This window comes from Pelobates fuscus, chromosome 1 (assembly GCF_036172605.1).
Source record: "Pelobates fuscus isolate aPelFus1 chromosome 1, aPelFus1.pri, whole genome shotgun sequence".
Lineage (NCBI taxonomy): Eukaryota > Metazoa > Chordata > Amphibia > Anura > Pelobatidae > Pelobates > Pelobates fuscus.
Genome location: NC_086317.1, coordinates 211,934,046 through 211,952,655, shown reverse-complemented (window position 1 = coordinate 211,952,655; position 18,610 = coordinate 211,934,046).

Below are 18,610 nucleotides of genomic sequence, written 5' to 3'. Positions count from 1 at the left end.
TGTCAGTGTATGTAGTGTGTGTGTGTGTTGTGTCAGTGTATGCAGTGTGTGTGTGTGTGTTGTGTCAGTGTATGCAATGTGTGTGTGTGTGTGTGTGTTGTGTCAGTGTATGCAAGGTGTGTGTGTTGTGTCAGTGTATGTAGTGTGTGTGTGCTGTGTCAGTGTATGTAGTGTGTGTGTGTGTGTTGTGTCAGTGTATGCAGTGTGTGTGTGTGTGTGTGTGTGTTGTGTCAGTGTATGCAATGTGTGTGTGTGTGTGTTGTGTCAGTGTATGCAAGGTGTGTGTGTTGTGTCAGTGTATGTAGTGTGTGTGTGCTGTGTCAGTGTATGTAGTGTGTGTGTGTGTGTGTGTTGTGTCAGTGTATGCAGTGTGTGTGTGTGTGTTGTGTCAGTGTATGCAATGTGTGTGTGTGTGTGTTGTGTCAGTGTATGCAATGTGTGTGTGTTGTGTCAGTGTATGTAGTGTGTGTGTGCTGTGTCAGTGTATGTAGTGTGTGTGTGTGTGTTGTGTCAGTGTATGCAGTGTGTGTGCTGTGTCAGTGTATGTAGTGTGTGTGTGTGTGTTGTCAGTGTATGCAGTGTGTGTGTGTGTGTTGTGTCAGTGTATGCAGTGTGTGTGTGTGTGTTGTGTCAGTGTATGCAGTGTGTGTGTGTTGTGTCAGTGTATGCAGTGTGTGTGTGTTGTGTCAGTGTATGCAGTGTGTGTGTGTGTGTTGTGTCAGTGTATGCAGTGTGTGTATGTGTGTGTTGTGTCAGTGTATGCAGTGTGTGTGTGTTGTGTCAGTGTATGCAGTGTGTGTGTGTGTGTTGTGTCAGTGTATGCAGTGTGTGTGTTGTGTCAGTGTATGCAGTATGTGTGTGTGTTGTGTCAGTGTGTGTGTGTGTTGTGTCAGTGTATGCAATGTGTGTGTGTGTGTGTTGTGTCAGTGTATGCAATGTGTGTGTGTGTTGTGTCAGTGTATGTAGTGTGTGTGTGCTGTGTCAGTGTATGCAGTGTGTGTGTGTGTGTGTGTTGTGTCAGTGTATGCAGTGTGTGTGCTGTGTCAGTGTATGTAGTGTGTGTGTGTGTGTGTGTGTGTGTTGTCAGTGTATGCAGTGTGTGTGTGTTGTGTCAGTGTATGTAGTGTGTGTGTGTTGTGTCAGTGTATGCAGTGTGTGTGTTGTGTCAGTGTATGCAGTGTGTGTGTTGTGTCAGTGTATGCAGTGTGTGTGTGTTGTGTCAGTGTATGCAGTGTGTGTGTGTGTTGTGTCAGTGTATGCAGTGTGTGTATGTGTTGTGTCAGTGTATGCAGTGTGTGTATGTGTGTGTTGTGTCAGTGTATGCAGTGTGTGTGTGTTGTGTCAGTGTATGCAGTGTGCGTGTGTGTGTTGTGTCAGTGTATGCAGTGTGTGTGTGTTGTGTCAGTGTATGCAGTATGTGTGTGTGTTGTTTCAGTGTGTGTGTGTGTGTGTGTTGTGCCAGTGTATGCAGTGTGTGTGTGTGTGTGTTGTGTCAGTGTATGCAGTGTGTGTGTGTGTGTGTGTGTGTTGTGTCAGTGTATGCAGTGTGTGTGTGTGTGTGTTGTGTCAGTGTATGCAGTGTGTGTGTGTGTTGTGTCAGTGTATGCAGTGTATGTGTGTGTGTGTTGTGTCAGTGTATGCAGTGTGTGTGTGTAAATGTGTAAATTAAATTGTTTCTCCCCCCTCCCTGCTTACCTGTGTCTAGGAAGGGGGGAGATTCCATCCCTGGTGGTCCGGTGGCATGGTGGGGCCCCCCGGCTTCCCAGTTACCGCAGAGGGGGCCCAGGCAGCACACAGCCTCCTCTCTCCTCCAATAACTCTTGCGAGACCCGCGGAGCGTTGCCATGGCAACCGGGTCTCGCGAGAGTTATTAGCAGAAACGAGAAGAAGAGAAGCTGTGTGCTGCCTGGGCCCCCTCTGCGGTAACTGGGAAGCCGGGGGCCCGGGGCTGCACACATAGATAGCGATATTCGCTATCTATGTGTGCAGAGAGGGAAAGTGGGGCCCAGGACTGCCAGAGCAGTCCGGGCCCCCCAGGGCCGCCGGGCCCGTGACAACTGTCACGGTTGTCACCCCCTGATGGCGGCCCTGGACGCTGGGCAAGTGGGTTGAAAAAAGGAGATAGGGTTGCACTCAATCACATCAATTTAAACACAGGGTGCTACTGGGCAAGGGTCAGCAAAAAAAAACCCAAGAAATGTATGCATATAGAAAGAATCCCAGGCACTCACTGTGATTGTTCTTCAAGCAGGTTTATTGCAACGTTTCGACCTCAATGAGGTATTTTTCAAGCTAACACCACTGTGACAAATTTGAGCTTATATACACACACAAACAGGGGAGGGCTGGCAGCCTTAGGCCTGGGGGGCAAAACCAGTCAAGTGGCCCATTGCGCCACCCCCCATGTGACATCACAATGCCCCACCCATATGATCTGCCATATGAACTAACGCCAGTGCTGCACACAGTGTGTGTTTACATTAAAAAGCCTGCAGGGACCAGCTATAGACACCAGAACCACTTAATTAAGCTATAGTGTCCCTTTAATGTGAGGTAAATTATAGATTAGTGTCACTAATAATATACTAGATTGCCTACTTACAATTAGATGAGGATGATGATGGGCTGCAGTTTGGCTCCACTGGTCTGGTGTAGAACAGGACCTCTGGAGGCTGTTTGCAACTGTGGTCACAAAATTCAACGTTCTGGGAGAATTGGAAGCAGCTCCATTTTTTGGGGGCCTCTTACACAGCTCAAGGTCTGGGCTCCAGTGCCTGACGGTGAGTATGCCCATAAGGCCCACTCATAAGTCCACTTATATGTTCCACCCACCCATGAGCTCGCTCACAGGGAGTGGAGTGTGTAGGGGATGTGTTATGTGTTATCTAATATGTGTGCTTATGGTATGTTGTGTATAGGGATACCAGTTTGTGCAGGTGATGCAGTGTGTTTGTGTGTAGTGGAAGCAGTGTGTATTTGTGTATAAGGGATGTATTATGTGTTTCTGGTTGTGTGTGAGGGATGCATTGTGTGAATCTGTGTTTGTATGCATAAGGGATGCAAGGTGTGTGTCTGTATGTGTGTGCATTGAGTGTAAGAGATGCATTGTGTTTCTGTGTGTATGTAAGAAAAACAGTGTGTGTGTTTGCATGTGTGTGTAAGGGTTTGCAGTGTATGTTTCTGTGTATGTGTGCAAATGATGCATTGTCTTTGTGTGTAAGGGATGCATTGTGTGTGTGTGTAATGGATGCATTGTGTGTTTCTCTGTGTGTAAGGGAAGCATGTTCTGTTTCTGTGTATGTATAGGGATGCATTGTGTGTTTCTGTGTATGTATAGGGATGCATTGTGTGTTTCTGTGTATGTATAGGGATGCATTGTGTGTGTGTGTGTGTGTGCGCGTAGTGTTAAAGAGCTCCCTGTTTTGCCCCCTGTCCTATAGAGCTGTCCCTTCTGTCCCTTAGAGCTCTCCCCTGCCCCTTAGTGGTCTCTCCTCTCCCCCACCCTCCCCTAGCGGTCTCTTCTCACACTCACCCACCCTCCCTGTGCTCTTCTCATCCCCCCTCCACCCTCCCTGTGTTCTTCTCACTCCTCCCTCTGTGTGTTCTCACCCCCCCCCTGTGTTCTTCTTACCCCCTTCTTCTTATTACTCCCCCTTCTTCTTACCCCCCTTCTTCTTCTTACCCCCTTCTTCTTTTTACTCCCCCCTCTTCTTCTTACTCCCCCTTCTTCTTCTTACCCCCCTCTTCTTCTTACCCCCTTCTTCTAATTACTCCCCACTCTTGTTCTTACTCCCCCCTTCTTCTTCTTACCCCCCTCTTTTTCTTATCTCCCCCTCTTATTATCCCCCCTCCCCTCTTCTTACTCCCTCTCTTCCCTCTTCTTACTCCCCCCTCCCCTCTTCTTACTCCCCCCTCCCCTCTTCTTACTCCCCCTCCCCTCTTCTTACTCCCCCTCCCTTCTTCTTACTCTCCCCCTCCCCTCCCCTCTTCTTACTCTCCCCCCTCCCCTCTTCTTACTCTCCCCCCTCCCTCTCCTCTTCTTACTCTCCCCCCTCCCTCTCCTCTTCTTACTCTCCCCCCTCCCTCTCCTCTTCTAACTCTCCCCCCCTCCCTCTCCTCTTCTTACTCTCCCCCCCTCCCTCTCCTCTTCTTACTCTCCCCCCTCCCTCTCCTCTTCTTACTCTCCCCCCTCCATCCCCTCTTTTTACTCTCCCCCCTCCCTCCCCTCTTTTTACTCTCCCCCCTCCCTCCCTCCCCTCTTCTTACTCTCCCCCCTCCCTCCCCTCTTCTTACTCTCCCCCTCCCTCCCCTCTTCTTACTCTCCCCCCTCCCCTCTTCTTACTCTCCCCCCTCCCTCCCCTCTTCTTACTCTCCCCCCCTCCCCTCTTCTTACTCTCCCCCCCTCCCTCCCCTCTTCTTACTCTCCCCCCTCCCTCCCCTTACTCTCCCCCCCTCCCTCCTTACTCTCCCCCCTCCCTCCTTACTCTCCCCCTCCCTCCCCTCTTCTTACTCTCTCCCCCCCTCCCTCCCCTCTTTTTACTCTCCCCCCTCCCTCCCCTCTTTTTACTCTCCCCCCCTCCCTCCCCTCTTTTTACTCTCCCCCCTCCCTCCCCTCTTTTTACTCTCCCCCCTCCCTCCCTTCTTTTTACTCTCCCCCCTCCCTCCCCTCTTCTTACTCTCCCCCCTCCCTCCCCTCTTCTTACTCTCCCCCCTCCCTCCCCTCTTCTTACTCTCCCCCCTCCCTCCCCTCTTCTTACTCTCCCCCCTCCTCCCCTCTTCTTACTCTCCCCCCCTCCCTCCCCTCTTCTTACTCTCCCCCCTCCCTCCCCTCTTCTTACTCTCCCCCCTCCCTCCCCTTACTCTCCCCCCCTCCCTCCTTACTCTCCCCCCTCCCTCCTTACTCTCCCCCCTCCCTCCCCTCTTCTTACTCTCTCCCCCTCCCCTTACTCTCCCCCCCCTCCCTCCCCTCCCCTCTTTTTACTCTCCCCCTCCCCTCTCCCCTCTTTTTACTTTCCCCCCCCCCCTTCTTCTTACCCCCTCCCCTGTAGGTGGCCGAGCTGCACTCCGGTCCGCGGTCCCGGCCGGAGTGATGGGAAGGTGCTCAGTGTGCACCTTCCTGTCAGTCCGGCCGGGTACAGGAAACAGAAACTCCTGTTCCGCGTGGAACAGGAGTTTCTGTTTCCTGTACCCGGCCGGACTGACAGGAAGGTGCACACTGAGCACCTTCCCATCACTCCGGCCGGGACCGCGGACCGGAGTGCAGCTCGGCCACCTACAGGGGAGGGGAGGGAGGGGAGACGCTGTTGCAGCCGTCTGAGCGCTCTTTACAGAGCGCTCGGCGGCTGCAGCATTTAAAGGGCCGGCCCGCCGTGGCCGGTCCTAAAAGAATTTCGGGCGGCCTGGGGGGCAATTGCCTCCCTGCCCCCCGGCCCAGCCCGCCCCTGCACACAAATTAATGAACAGATAATCCATCAATTAGATGATCAATTACAAGATTTCATTAAACAAACATATGTTAAAAATAATTCAATTAATAGATCAATTTAATACATAAAAGTAAACAAAGACATGTTGTGGAATAAATAAATGCATAGCTGTAAACAAATAGCTGGAAGTAAAGAGAAAAATCCCGGTTTTGGAGGTAACCATATACACATTAGTTCATACACAGATCCTTCAAATCAAGCTTAATTATTAAACTTAAATTGTATGATTAATAATAAAGAGTTGTACCTGGGAGGCAATCAAACCTATCGCACAAACCGGAAGAGACCGGGACGCCTAACCCACGTGACTTGATGCAGCAGCGTCATCCGCTACGTTACATGCATTTATTTATTCCACAACATGTCTTTGTTTACTTTTATGTATTAAATTGATCTATTAATTGAATTATTTTTAACATATGTTTGTTTAATGAAATCTTGTAATTGATCATCTAATTGATGGATTATCTGTTCATTAATTTGTGTGTGTATATAAGCTCAAATTTGTCACAGTGGTGTTAGCTTGAAAAAGACCTCATTGAGGTCGAAACGTTGCAATAAACCTGCTTGAAGAACAATCACAGTGAGTGCCTGGGATTCTTTCTATATGCATACATTTCTTGGGGTTTTTTTGCTGACCCTTGCCCAGTAGCACCCTGTGTTTAAATTGATGTGATTGAGTGCAACCCTATCTCCTTTTTTCAGTACATATTTTCAGCAATTTTGGGTTTTGCACCGTTCACTTTAATTGTGTCTGCTTTAGGACCTTTATATTAATTTCTTGGCAGTATGGATCATACCACCTATCCGAGCACTTTTTCATATTCAGATGGTGACGCCCAACGTATATTGGAGGCAGTTGAAAGCAATCATTCGTTTCTGGCTACTAAAAGTTCAGAATCACTTGGAAAAACTTTGGAGAAAAGTCTTAAGAAAAATCTGAGCTACAAACTCCACAGTGTGACACTTGCAGAATACTATAAGGTACATCGGATCCCGAGAGGAATGAGGATGAACATCCAACCCACTCTGTTTAGAGAAGATGATGAGTACTGTACACGTTTGGAATCTATATTGAATAAGTGTTCTATGGACTGGATCCTGTTGAATCTAGAATTTCTACAAAAAGCAATTAATAAGACAAAGGAAGAGAGTGATACCTTGGAAAAAGAACTTACTGAATCGTTGGAAGGGAGAGGATCTTCTGAAATTAAAAAACATATTTCTACTAATGTGGAATCCCTTAGGAAAACAATCGAAGAGCGCAAGAGAAGTAAGTTCCATAGAGACCTAATTGATTATGAAATGGGTAATGTGTACAGATGGCAATCAAAAACACAGATGAATGTACATCCCACGAAAAGATTCTCTAAATATAAGACATCAAAGTCAAACAAGAAAAGAGTAAGACATACTGATGGTACATCATCAAACACAGATTTGGAAGTAACACAAGAGAGTTCCTCATCTTTTTTAGGGGAAACCCCCCCATTCAGGGGGGACTCAAGCGAAAGAGGCTCAGAAGAGGTAAACACAAGAAGCAAAACTCTACCATCATTATGGAGACAGAAACAAGTGGGATCCAAACGGAAGAAAATATAGTGATTAATCTTTCTTCTGTTGAATTATCTACTGAAGAAGTGTCTCTACTATCTAAAGGTTTGACTTTTTGCTCTACCTATACCCCTAATCGATTAGATGTTGATTTAGATCTAACTTGTTTTTTTCGCAATGTTAGGTTGAAGGCATTCTTTTCTAAAAATGTTTTCCCTGTTTTGACCGAGGAACCTATAAGGGGTACAGATATTAAGTTAAGTGATACTGGGCTCAAGAAGAAGAGCTCGTTTAGTCCTCCATGTAATGATCATGCGGTTGAAACATTTGTCAACTTGGTTCAAAGAGATGTTGATTCCCTTTTTCACTCGAGATCTGGCCACAAACACCACCCTGGCCCTTTAAATCTTACTAAAATAGAATTGAGATCCTTGAACTCATTGAAAAATAATAAGGATCTGGTTATTAAGCCAGCGGACAAGGGTGGTGCCATTGTGGTTCAGAATAAAAGTGACTATGTACAAGAAGTACTGCGACAATTACGAGATGTTGAGACATATAAAAAACTTGACTCTGACCCCACTAATATGCTGCAAATTAAAATTGATACATTACTTAAGTCTGCCTTAGACAAATTAATCATTGATCAAGATACCTATGGGTTCCTATATGAAAAAACACCAATAGTGCCAGTAATCTATATGTTACCCAAAGTCCACAAGAGTCTAATATGCCCTCCGGGTAGGCCAATTGTAGCAGGGATAGGCTCGGTATTGTCACCCCTTGCACAATTTTTGGACTGCCTGTTAAGACCCTTCCTCTTAAACATCAAGTCATACGTGAAGGATACGACTGAGGTATTAAAAATATTAGAGAAAGTGAGGAATGTTGAGAATTATACTCTGGTTTCCTTTGATGTAACTAGTCTCTATACCTCCATAGAACATGATTTGGGTCTGTCGGCAGCAAAAAATGCATTTGCGACATTGGGTTTTGAAGGTGATACTTTACTTTTTCTTGTTCAACTGTTGGAAATGGTGATGAGAGATAACTATTTTCTTTTTCAGGAGGATTTTTATCTGCAGCTTAGAGGAACATCTATGGGCTCCAATGTGGCACCCACATACGCCGGTATATACATGTCCGAGATCGAAGAAAAATTTATCTATGATAATGTACTGTTTAAGAGACATGTGGACAAATGGATCAGGTACATCGATGATATACTGGTGTTGTGGACTGGCACATTGGAGCCCTTAGAGCAGTTCTTTTCCTTTCTCAATTCGTGTTCCCAGACCATCAAATTCACTATGACTCATAGTAACAGCGAACTTCCTTTTTTGGATATATTAATTACCAAGGGATCTAAGGGATTTGAGACTAATGTCTTTCGTAAGCCACTTGATAGAAACACTCTTTTGCACTTCAAGAGTTACCATCCCTCTTCTGTCTTTAAGGCTTTACCCAAAAGCCAGTTCATGAGAGTCAAAAGGCTGGTCTCAGATACTGATAAGATTGATATTCAATTGAACAACATGGTTGATAGATTTCTGAAACGGGGCTACCCTAGGGCTCTTTTGAAAGAGCAATTAGACGAAGTTCAAAATAAAAGCAGAGACGAGTGTCTACACCCAAGACGGAAAGATAATAAAAATGTAAGACTTAAGTTCATCTCTAAATTTGGGAGATGTTCATCTTCCCTAAAAAAAATCATCTTTAAACACTGGCACGTTTTGTCGGATTGCCACCCTGATATTCCCAAATGTAATTCAAAACCTATGATAGCTTACAAGAAATGTCCTTCATTAAAAGATAAATTAGTGAGAGCGGAATTACCATTAATCAAACCTGAAACGACCAGGAAGGGTAATTTTCCATGCTATAATTGTGTGTCTTGCCACTCTATGATACAAGGCCAATGGCTTTATCATCCACGTAGTGGCAAGAAGTATGTATTACAACACTTTTGGACATGTAACTCCTCATATGTAGTCTACACTCTCAAATGTCCTTGTGGTTTGTTGTATGTGGGTCAGACCTCACAAAAGATGAAAGAGAGGTTCTCCAAACACAAATCCACAATCCGTACCAAAATGATTGATCTGCCCATACCGTTCCATTTCTCTGAAGCGCTTCATAACATCTCTCAGCTCCAATTTCAAATTATTGATTATGTCCCTGAAACTCCCAGAAGGGGAGATAGGATTAAAAGGCTATTAATGAGGGAAGCGTTTTGGATTAGGGAACTGGACACAATATCACCTAGAGGGCTGAACCTAGAATATGACTTGTTACCTTTGATTTGAAGATTTTTCTTCAATTGACTTGCTTTCATGTATTATACTAAATTATCAATTTTTTGTTTTTACAGGCTCCTCTATGGCCTTGCTCGTTTGGGTTCTTCTTTTTTCTTTTCACCCTCTTAAGAGACCTTCTTCTGATCACCCGTTGGTCTACAAGAAGTTATACATCTGCTGATCAACTAATTTTGCTATTGGGACTTTGTCAATATTACACACTCCCTCACAGATAGGATACGTATTATATGTCATATTAATCACAATTTCTATGGTCTATACAAACGAATTGATCACTGAGAGTACTTTTACTGTACCCATTTAGTTATTTCTTTGCATGTGTTTTGTACACTTTATTGTAATATGGCATTTAGCTACTATATGCACTTTATTAGTCACTTAAGCACTTTTCTCCTTAGTGTATTATATCAACTATTGATGCACTTTATTAAATAATTTACACTGTTGATTAACTTTTTGCATGTTCTTTAACACTTAGCTTTACATTTTTTGTGCTGTACATGTGTATACACATGTATACAAGTGTATAGCCTTTCTCTATTACTTTTGAGTGGTATAACGATTAATATGTTCCTTTGTACTGATGGAGGAAATAGTGAACTGTCCAAATAAAAGGGTTTTCTTTTTGGACCCCTTATTACAGTTAGATCAGATTGGACTTATGTATTTTAGGTCTCTTAATTTTAACCTTCATTCTTTTGTGATATACACTATGCTTTATTTTTACTTATATTACATGCTAAAAAACCTATGTGTATCTTTCTGCGGACATATACACATATATGTTTTTGCGTGTATATCTATTTATATATATATGTATCTTAAATTGAGTGTTAGGATGTTTATTCCTCTTTCGTCTTTGGTATACGCTGTAATATTTGGCTGACTTTTAGTTATGTTGTATTTCCATTTCTTCTTCTCCTTCTTTTATGTTTTCTTATTTTCATTTGTATTACTATTATTATTATTTCTATTTTTATTATTATTACTTTTATTTAACTTTATTTTTTATTTTTTTTATTTTCTTTATTTTTCTATTTAGTCTTCTATTCTTATTTTTTCATTATTTTTCATTATTTGTTTAATTTATTATTTTTTATCTTCTATTTTTATAATTTTTTATTTTTTTATTATTTATTATTTATTTTTCATTTTTTATATTTTATTTTATTTTATTTATTTTTTAATTTTTTATTTATTTTCTATTTATTTATTTATTATTTATTATTATTTTTCATATTTTATCATTCATTTTTTATTTATTATTTTATTTATTATTATTTTTTATTTTTTATTTTTATTTTTACTTTTATTATTTTTATTTTTTCATTTTACTTTATTTTCCATTAATTTTTATTTATTTATTTTTTATTTTTTATTATTTATTTTTTATTATTTTCTGTCTTATATTATGTATTGTCTTCTATATTCTAATTTTTATTTTATTCTTATTGTGTTACTGTATATTTTCTCTTTTTTTCTTTTGTTTTTTCCTGGTGCCAATTACTTATGATATTCAACTGCTCGTTTAACCTAGGGATCCTTATAGGTTTCACATATGAGTGTAGATTGTACTGTTTGCCGCCGTGGTTATACATGCTGTGTCTCGCGCGCATGCGTGACTGAGTCTTTTCCCGCACATGCGCGATTGGGCTTCTTGTCGCGCATGCGCCGTGAGTACCAGACGCTGTATACCCTCTGCGGCCACCGTACTCTGTAACGTAGCGGATGACGCTGCTGCATCAAGTCACGTGGGTTAGGCGTCCCGGTCTCTTCCGGTTTGTGCGATAGGTTTGATTGCCTCCCAGGTACAACTCTTTATTATTAATCATACAATTTAAGTTTAATAATTAAGCTTGATTTGAAGGATCTGTGTATGAACTAATGTGTATATGGTTACCTCCAAAACCGGGATTTTTCTCTTTACTTCCAGCTATTTGTTTACAGCTATGCATTTATTTATTCCACAACATGTCTTTGTTTACTTTTATGTATTAAATTGATCTATTAATTGAATTATTTTTAACATATGTTTGTTTAATGAAATCTTGTAATTGATCATCTAATTGATGGATTATCTGTTCATTAATTTGTGTGTGTATATAAGCTCAAATTTGTCACAGTGGTGTTAGCTTGAAAAAGACCTCATTGAGGTCGAAACGTTGCAATAAACCTGCTTGAAGAACAATCACAGTGAGTGCCTGGGATTCTTTCTATATGCTGGGCAAGTGGGTGACTTTGTGACATTGGCTTCTTACGCTCAAACATGTCTTTGACAGACACCTGACTGTGGGCAGATGAGCAGGAACTGCTCAAGGCGAGAGACGGACGGGCGGATGGTTGAGCGGGGGCAAGGAGGACAGCAGTGGTTAACGTGGCTGAAGATGCTGGACCACGAGGAGGATGGCGGCTTTGAGTTTGTGTGTTGCTTGTACTCATGTGTTGATCCCATAGGCGTTTGTGATGTGCGATCATGTGCCTTCGCAAAGCAGTTGTACCTAGGTGGGTGTTGGACTTCCCACGACTCAGTTTCTTTTGGCACAGGTTGCAAATGCCACACTGCTGAGCTCTGCAATGACGGCATTCTGGTGGTGGCAACAGCATGCGTAGATTGGCGTGCTGTCTGGCTGACACCGCGTGCCGATGCACGCTGTCTTAATGTGCCACTAGCTCCTCCTCCTCCTCCTCCTCCTCCTCCTCCTCCTCCTCCTCCCCCCCCCCCCCCTCCCGTGACATCCACGGACGCATCGTCATCATCAACCGCTTCACTTGTATCTGACAACTCAGCAAAGGAAGCAGCAGTGGGTACAACATCATCATCATCATCACACCGTATGTGTGTAATGATGCCTGACTGAGACCTATCCCTGTTATCTACATCCTCTGGCAATAATGGTTGCGCATCACTCATTTCTTCCAACTGATGTGTAAATAACTCCTCTGACATACCAAGTGAAGCGGCTGTGGTGCTAGTGTTGGTGGTGGCGGCAGGCGGGCGAGTGGTAACTTGAGAGGTACCTGAAGCTAAGCTAGAGGAGGATGGTGCGTCGAGGTTCCGAGCGGAAGCTGTAGAAGATTGGGTGTCCTGTGTTAGCCAGTCAACTATGTCCTCAGAACTTTTCAAGTTCAGGGTACGTGGCCTCTGAACACTGGGCATTATTCTAGGGCCAAAGGGAAACACAGAACCACGACCACGACGGCCCCTGCGGGGTGGCCTGCCTCTGCCTGTCATTTTTGTTTCGATTAGTGGTACTATGCGTGCAAGCTACTGTGACAACAGATATGAGTGGCACTGGTGTGACACTGTGCCCTGGCAGGCCCTGAAACGCACACTTGTGAAGGAAAGTGACTGCTATTATATTACAGTCCAAAAAGTTTATTTTTTTATTAAATGCAAGCTATTGGGACACCAGATATGAGTGAGTGGTGGCACTGGGCAGGACCTGAAACTCACACTCGTGAAGGAAAGTGACTGCTATTATATTACAGTCAAAAAGGTTTTTTTTTGTTAAATGCAAGCTATTGTGACACCAGATATGAGTGGTGGCACTGGGCAAGTGGGTGCAGTATACAGTGCGAGCCTGACACACACGCTGGCAGACAACTAACTGCTATTCAATCTATTACAGTCAAAATTGTATATTTTTTTTTTTTTAAATGTACACTACTGTTACACCAGATATAAGTTGCACTGGTGTGACAGTGTGCCCTGCCAGGCCCTGAAACGCACACTCGTGAAGGAAACTGACTGTTATTATATTACAGTCAAAAAAGTTTAGTTTTTTTTAAATGCAAGCTATTGGAACACCAGTGAGTGAGTGGTGGCACTGGGCAAGTGGGCACAGTATATGCTGTGAGCCTGACACACAGGCTGGCAGGCAGGCAACTGCAATTACATTACACAGAAAAAAAAAGCACCCCAAAAAGGGCTTTTTGGGGTGCTGTCCTTACAGCAGAGATCCGATGAGTCCTTCAGGACTGTAGTGGACACTGAATACACTAGCCTAGCTATCAATTTCCCTATCAAATCAGCAGCAGCTACACTGTCCCTACTCTCACTAAGAATGCAGCTTCACAATGAATGTAAAATGGAAGCTGTCCAGGAGGTGGGAGGGTCTGGGAGGGAGGGTCTGCTGCTGATTGGCTGGAATGTGTCTGCTGACTGTGAGGTACAGGCAGGGTCAAAGTTTAGTCAATGATGACGAATAGGGGGCGGACCGAACAGCGCATGTGTTTGCCATCCGTGGCGAACAAGCGATGTTCGCCAGGAACTTTTCGCCAGCAAACAGTTTGGGACATCACTACAGATGAATATGCACTTGTAGCAATGAGTTATTGCCTTTAATTATATCTGCTTGTTTCATTTGTTACTGTTCACATCACTGTGCTACCTTAAGGCAGTTAAATCTGTTTAATGCGGGTCTAAAACAGGTCCCACATTGTAACCGTCCCACCAGATCTGGGACACTTGTGAGCATGAGGTATGACTGTTTTAGCATTTTATACCATACTATAAAAGTCTGTAATTAGAGCTATCATTATTGCCAGCACCAGAACCATTAGGCTCCTAATACAGCACTGTTTTTAAGACTGATACATAGTCTCTCCTTCTATTCTACATTTCAGCAGAAAACTGTAGATTCAGAGATAAATCAGGCCACGATGAGAGAGGTACATCCTCAGGGCTCCCACTTCATGCCAAGCGTAGAAACGGAAAGAGAAGATAATTAATCTGTCCCTCTTAGTGGAAGACTGTTCAAAGACTGCTTTGAAAGAAGAGACCTTTGTCCCCGCTACAAAGAAATGACACTGGCGTAGAAAAAAGGTCTCTGTCAAGCTGAGCCTGTATATCATTGAAGAATGCCACGATCAGCATGGCATGTGTCCTCCACAATATAGGGGCACTTGCACCGAGAAAAGGACGATGATCATATCATTGGAGTGACGTATAATGAAAAGAAACTGTAGCGCAACTCCACCAATGTTCTGTAATCATATTGCTTACCTATTTAACTGTACACACTGGATATTGTATACTAGGCCCAGTGAATTAATTACTCATTGATCCTGCAATTCAGCAAATGCAATTAAATCAGAGTTTCCTACTTTGGAATTACAGGCAGCAAAGCACCGGCGTACCTACATATTCTCCCAGAGTATATCTATCATCAGTATAGTAAACTGGAAATTTAACCTCTAAATGAAATAAAAAGTATAATGGTTGTTGTAATTACAATCTTCACCCTGTAGTCTTTATTCTAGCATGAGTGGATATCCATATATATGCTTTTAAGCTTTATACAATTTAACAAATTATTTTGAAAGAAGATTCTTAAAGGGTTAAGAACCAATTACTTTTAATCATATCATCTAATTCTGATTGCTAAAGACCCAGTGGAAGCATGGCATATCCAAATTATTTTGCTTTTGCCACCTGTGAAAAATAAAATACAAAAAATAGTTAGATATTACATTGTGATGCAGTGTCTTCTAGTCTGGTATATTACAAAATAATAATTTCATCACTAGTCCATAGGGGGTTAAAGACCAGATGGTTATGATGACATTGTTACTAAGTCTACTATTGGTCCATATGCTCCTACAACTATAATAAGCTCCAACAAACATTGTTCAAATGATATATTTTACATACATTACTTACTGGAGTTTATTCATTAATCAATAAATATCTTAAGGACTATAAGCAGTGAGACTGCAGGGGCATATATACACTAAAACATTTTAATTAAGCAAAAGTTGTTTTGGTGCTTAGAGTATCCCTTTAATTATTCAAAATAGTCCAGTTGCAATCATTCAATCGATAACCATTTTCAGAACTTGTACATTAGTTCACTACCACTTGTTGTTTAGTGAATAACCTCAATGTAGTGTAGTATTCCGTGTTACTTAAGTGGCATGTTTTATAAAAATGTACTTTATTAATTAAACATTCATGCAGTTAAGCATTTTAAATGCTTGAGTTTGCAATTCCTATCTGATTAAGTCACTCTCGAGTTTATGCTGTTTTAATTGTACGGTAGAAATATAGCTGGATGGAACATCATTAAATACAAGACACTAAACAAATAAATCTATGCTGACGTGCCAGGTATATTACAAAAATAAAAAAAAGAGAATATAATATGTTAAGTATTTTACCCATACAAAATAGTTTTTTTTTTGTTTTTGTTTTTTTGAATCAGCAACTTACATATTAAAATATCTGTAAGGTTTTACTCAAAAACACTTTCTACACATTTCCCAATTATCTTGATTAATTCCAGGAACACATCATGCTCTGCATTTTTACTTGGCAGGAATCCATACCCAGCACAGACAGCAACATTAAAATAGCCCAGTCATTAACAATAGAGAACAGACGAGTGTTATTTTCGTGTGCGTCTACGAGATCCCTTCATGTTCCAGACATTTCCAGTTTTGCGCATTTAACACAGTTTCTTACATTGTGCCTTCATAACCAAAAATATTCTGACAATCCCTTGGGCCCTTTAAAATTTAATTTTCAACTTCAGTTTTAGTTTTCCCAAAAGGCCCATGAGTTATACAGTTTCTTCTCCTCCTCACATTTGATTTATAGACTGAAAATTTTGCTCTCACAGATCTATCAGCAGGATAAGTTACTCCGGCAGTGGAGGTTAATGGAACAGCAAGGTTAATGGAGCCTAATACTTCTCCATGTTTTCATACCACAAGCAGTCCTGTACAGAGTTTACTGTTCAGCACAGGGAATTACTATTCTCATCACAGAGCAATCAGCTCACAAGATCTTTGCAGTGCATATTGAGTGATATGAAGTGCTCGGACATTTACTTAATTCACAGCCCCACATGCATTTGTCCCATTGTATATTAGACACTTGTTGCCTGACTGTCACGGCTGTGCAAAATCCATCAATCTTACCAACTGTAAGATCCATAAAATGTTTCAAACAGCACCTACAATCAGAGACTCTAAATCACTGAAAATGTAGCATTAAAAAGGAATTGGAAGACATATTAGGGAGACTTTGTATGGAGAGATAGCGAGGAAGAGATGGAGTTGTTCCGTGAAGAGATAAGACATGACATGAATAGATTATAAGGAGAGATGGGAGCAGTTTCAAGGAGAGGTTATATGTATTAATAAGCAGTGCCAGGCCAAGAGTTCTAGGGGCCCTCGGCAAATCGTGATTTTAATACCCCTTACTATCCATTAATATATTTATGTTTTCTGCTGTCCTAGCTCTTTAAAGTCTGTCCATTACCCTCTCCTCATGTATATGTCACCGCACACTTAAATATGTCTTTTTTTTAATTTGTCTGTAATGTATAATTACTGTGTAATACACAATAATGTATACATGAGAATAGTGATGTCGCGAATGGCGAACGCGAACTTCCGCAAATGTTCGCGAACCGGCGAACGGGGCGAACCGCCATAGACTTCAATGGGCAGGTGAATTTTAAAACCCACAGGGACTCTTTCTGGCCACAATAGTGATGGAAAAGTTGTTTCAAGGGGACTAACACCTGGACTGTGGCATGCCGGAGGGGGATCCATGGCAAAACTCCCATGGGAAATTACACAGTTGATGCAGAGTCTGGTTTTAATGCATAAAGAGCATAAATCACCTAACATTCCTAAATCACAATGGATATGGATTGACACCTGACATTTGACATATTGACACCTTGACATATGGATTGACACCTGTCCTCAGATACCCTGATACACACTGACAAGAGCAGAATAGGCACTGTTCCCCCTACATAGGGTCACTTGGCAGACATGGATTGACACCCATCCTAAGGATCCCTGATACACACTGACACAGAGAAGAATAGAGACTGTTCCCCCTACATAGGGTCACTTGGCAGATATGGATTGACACCTATCCTAAGGATCCCTGATACACACTGACACAGAGAAGAATAGAGACTGTTCCCCCTACATAGGGTCACTTGGCAGATATGGATTGACACCTATCCTAAGGATCCCTGATACACACTGACACAGAGCAGAATCGAGACTGTTCCCCCTACATAGGGTCACTTGGCAGATATGGATTAACACCTTTCCTCAGGGACCCTGATACACACTAGGTGGGGACCTACTGTCCTCCCCCCGCCCCCACCCCTGCGTGGTGGGTGGGGGCCATAAAAATAATGAGGTGGAGGCCATAAATCACAATGGGGAGGACCTTCTGTCCTCCCCCCCGGACCCCTCCCCTGCGCGGTGGGTGGGGGCCATAAATCACAATGGGGAGAGGACCTACTGTCCTCCCCCGCCCCCACCCCTGCATGGTGGGTGGGGGCCATACAAATAATGAGGGGGGACCTAATGTCCACCCCCCGGCCCCCACCCCTGTGCGGTGGGTGGGTGCCATAAATCACAATGGGGGGGAGGACCTACTGTCCTCCCCCCGCCCCCACCCCTGAGTGGGGGCCCTTATTAAAAATCCTCCCCCAATCAAAGGTGACTAGGGGTCCCCAAGCCCCTAGTCACCCACCCTTCCATCCCCAAAAAAGTTACCCCCTACCTACCCCCCTCACCCTAAAAAATAGTGAAGGGGGAATAAAATAACTAACCTGTAAAGAAAAATTCAACGTCTTATTTTTTCTAAAATCTTTTTTCAGCCCCCAAAAAAGGACAAATAAAAAGCCATAAGAACCGAGGCAATTTAAAAAAATAAAAATAAAAACGAGCGCAAAAAATAATAATCCATCTTCACCCATGGAGGGCTTCACCCATGGAGACTGAGCTCTGCAGGGCGGGGGAAGGCTTATAAAGCCTTGCCACGCCCTGCAATAAGGCTAAGAACACTCTGATTGGCTGGTTTAAGCCAATCAGAGTGCTCTTTGTCATTTTAAACAGCGTGGGAAAATTCCAAAGAACTTTCCCACGCTGTGTAAAATGACACAGAGCACTCTGATTGGTTAGATTCCAAGCCCACCAATCAGAGTGTTCTGTGTCATTTTACACAGCGTGGGAAAGTTCTTTGGAATTTTCCCACGCTGTGTAAAATGACAAAGAGAACTCTGATTGGTGGGCTTGGAATCTAACCAATCAGAGTGTTCTGTGTCATTTTACACAGCGTGGGAAAGTTATTTGGAATTTTCCCAGCCAATCAGAGTGTTCTTAGCCTAATTGCAGGGTGTGGCAAGGCTTTATAAGGTGAAGATGGATTTTTTTTTTTTAAATTGCGTCGGTTCTTATGGCTTTTTATTTGCCCTTTTTTGGGGCTGAAAAAAG